The following is a 3500-nucleotide window of genomic DNA, read 5'->3' as shown; positions in this document are numbered from 1 at the left end:
CAAAGAGATCCAGTCAACAAAAATCTACCTACAAATAAAAGCCCAGGGCCAGATGGCTTCACAGGGAATTTTACCAAACTTATCAAAAAGAATTGACACCATCCTGCTCAAATGCTTTCAAAAAAATTGAAGAAAAAGAAACATTACCTAACTCATTTTATAAAGCAAATATCACTCTGATACCAAAACCAGATAAAGACACTAGAAAAAAAGGAAAACTATAGGCCAATTTCCCTAATGAATACAGATGAAAAAAAAACCCTAAACAAAATACTTGCAATTTGAATCCAAAGGCACATTATAAGAATTATACACCATGACCAAATGGGGTTCAATTCCTGGCATGCAAGGGGTGGTTCAACATAAGAAAATCATTTAATGTAATTCAACACATTAACAAATCAAAGGGAAAATCAAATAATCATCTCAATAGATGCTGAAAAAGCATTCAACAAAATTCAACATCCCTTTTTGATAAAAACACTTCAAAAGGTAGGAATTGAAGGAAACTTCCTCAATATGATAAAGGGCATATATGAAAAACCCACAACCAGCACAGTACTCAACAGTGACAGGCTGAAAGCTCTCCCCCTAAGATTGTGAATGAGACAAGGATGCCCACTGTCACCTCTTTTATTCAGCTCTGTGCTAGAAGTGCTAGCCAGAGCAATTCACCAAGATAAAGATACAAAAGTTATTCAAACTGGAAAGGAAGATGTAAAACTGTCATTATTTGCAGCTGATATGATCTTATATTTGAAAAATTCTGAGAATTTGACCACAAAGCTACTTGAGCTAATAAAAAAAATTCAGCAGAGTAGTGGGATACAATATTGCACATAAATCGGTAATGTTCCTATACACAAATAATGACCTAACTGAAGAGGCAATCAAAAAAAATTTCCATTCACAACAGCAACTAAAAAAATCAAGTACCTAGGAATAAACTTAACCAGGGACATAAAAGACCTCTACCACAAAAATTACAAAACTTTACTAAAATAAATTAAAAAGGACCCATATAGGTGGAAAAAATATTCCATGCTCATGGATAGAAAGACTAATATTGTTATGATGTCAATTCTCCCCAAAGTGATCTACAGACTCAATAAAATCCCAATCCAAATTCCAACAACCTACTTTGCAAACTTGGAAAAGTTATTTATCAAATTTATTTGGAAGGGAAAGGGCCTCAAATTGCCAAAAACATCCTAAAAAAGAAGAATGAAGTAAGAGAACTTACACTTCCAGACTTTGACGCTTACTATAAAGCAACAGTGTCAAAAACAGCATGGTATTGGCATAAAGATAGACATATTGATCAATGGAACCGAATTAAGAGTTCAGAGCTAGGCCCCCAAATACATGGTCAATTGATTTTTTGATAAGGCCCTGAAATCCAGTGAACTTGGACAGAACAGTCTCTTCAACAAATGGGGCTAGGAGAACTGGATAGCCATAATAAAAAGAAAGAGGACCCCCTACCTCACAACCTATACAAAAATTAACTCAAAATGGATCAAAGACCTCAATATAAGATTCAATACCATTAAACCCCTAGAAGATAATGTCAGGAAACATCTTTAAGACCTTGTATTAGGAGGTTGCTTCTTAGACCTTGTACCCAAAGCACAAGCAACAAAAGAAAAAATAGATAAATGGGAACTGTTAGGCAAAACTCCCAACCCCAACACATATACAACACACCCTTAGAAGCTCTCCCACAATGGACATGAATGTTGACATAAAACCCACTCTTAGCTAACATAACAGTCTGAGCAAGGACAAAAAAAAAAAATTCCATAACATAATAACCTCCCTGATGTCAACTCCTTATCTTACCCTGAATACCCCTGATGTCAACTCCTTATTTTACCCTTATATCAACTCCTTATCCTACCCTGAGCAAACCAATCCTCACTCAAATCCTTCCTTCTTTATCTTACCCATCAGCAATTATTCCCCAACCCCCCCTCCCAAAAAGCTATAAAACTGTACTCCCACCTTTGTTTGGGACTGTTGCCACTCTTAGGTTTCAGCTTGCCTGTGCATGGCTACAATAAAACTTTCTCCAAGTGAACTTTGATCTCTTCTCTTCCTGGTCAAAAAACTAACATATTGGTGCTGAAACCCAGGACCAGGAGAGGAGACAAAATCTCCATCAGAAGGGTCAGAACCCACTTGCCTGGCTTCAACACCCAACACCAGAGGGTCACCTCTGCGTAAGGAGAAAAATCCCCACCCCCTCATCTCCTCTGGCACTCTCTTTCTGTGTTGTCTGGGATAACAATTCACGGGAATCCTAGCACTAGGTGAGCGCTGCTTCTGTTGGGTCTGGGACCATAGTGGTGCATAGGATGGTGGACGCAACCATCCACTACTCTATCACTACACTGGAGCTTGGGAACTCTGGGGGCGGGGGGGGGGGGGTGCCCTCTTGATTGTTCCTAAGCTTGAGAGATGGGATTTCTCCTTACCCTATCTAATCATGGGCAACAAACAATACCGACCTCCCAGTAACACCCCTCTAGGGTGCTTATTTCGAAACCTCAAAGAACTCAGCCTTAGGGTAGATCTAAAACCTAAGAGGCTTATTTTCTATTGTAATTCTGCAAGGCTACAATCAACCTGGCCAGGAAGCAGAACCCTTAATCCCCAAATTCTTTTTAACCTTGATAATTACTGTCAGTGTCTCGGCAAGTGGAGTAAAGTTCCATATGTCCAGGCCTTCTTCAACCTGTGCAGGTGCCTCTCTCTCTCCTTCTCCATTCGCCTCTCACAAAACTGGTTATCTCAGAGCCCAGCTCTTCTTCTCCTCCCCCTCATCCTAACTCTTTGTTCGATCCTGCCAAAAACTTTCTCCTCAGTTCTCCTCCTCCTCCTCATGCAACCTCTCCTGACCAAGTTGAAGCTGCTATTAAAGCACAGCCAGGAAACAACCCTCCCCCATCTCCAGACCACTTCAAAGTCTCAACCCTCCTTTCCTTCCCCACAAAAAACCCGCCCTTCCTAAACTCAGCCTATCCTCCCCTTGTGAGAAGTGTCTGGACCGGAGGGTCCCATCCGTGTCCAAGTTCCCTTCTCTCTTTCTGACCTTTTCCAAATTGAAAAGTGCCTAGGCTCTTACTCTACTGACCCTGCCCAATTTCTCAAAGAATTTACTCCTACATATGCATTTTATGTCTCAATCAGCCCCCCGACATCCGCCAAAAGCTCCAAAAAGAAAGTAGCAGGGCCCCAAACTAACCAAAGTGAGCTAATTTATTTAGCCTTTAAAGTTTTTAACAATAGGGATATAGAGCAGGCCCAGTAAGACAACTTTAAGGAGGAAGCCAAAGCCAAACCCCATATCCAAGCTTACCAGTTTCTTGCCTCAGCACTGAAAGAGACCCCAGGCCCCCCTAAAAAATAGGGAAAACATTGCCAAGAGCCTGCTTTAAATGCAGACAGCTCGAACACTGGGCTAGACAATGCCCAAATCCCCAACCCCCCAGAGCTGT

The sequence above is a fragment of the Choloepus didactylus genome, chromosome 16 (assembly GCF_015220235.1).
Source record: "Choloepus didactylus isolate mChoDid1 chromosome 16, mChoDid1.pri, whole genome shotgun sequence".
In the NCBI taxonomy this organism is placed as follows: domain Eukaryota; kingdom Metazoa; phylum Chordata; class Mammalia; order Pilosa; family Megalonychidae; genus Choloepus; species Choloepus didactylus.
The sequence above is the reverse complement of the archived record's forward strand: the minus strand, read 5'-3'. Positions refer to the sequence as shown.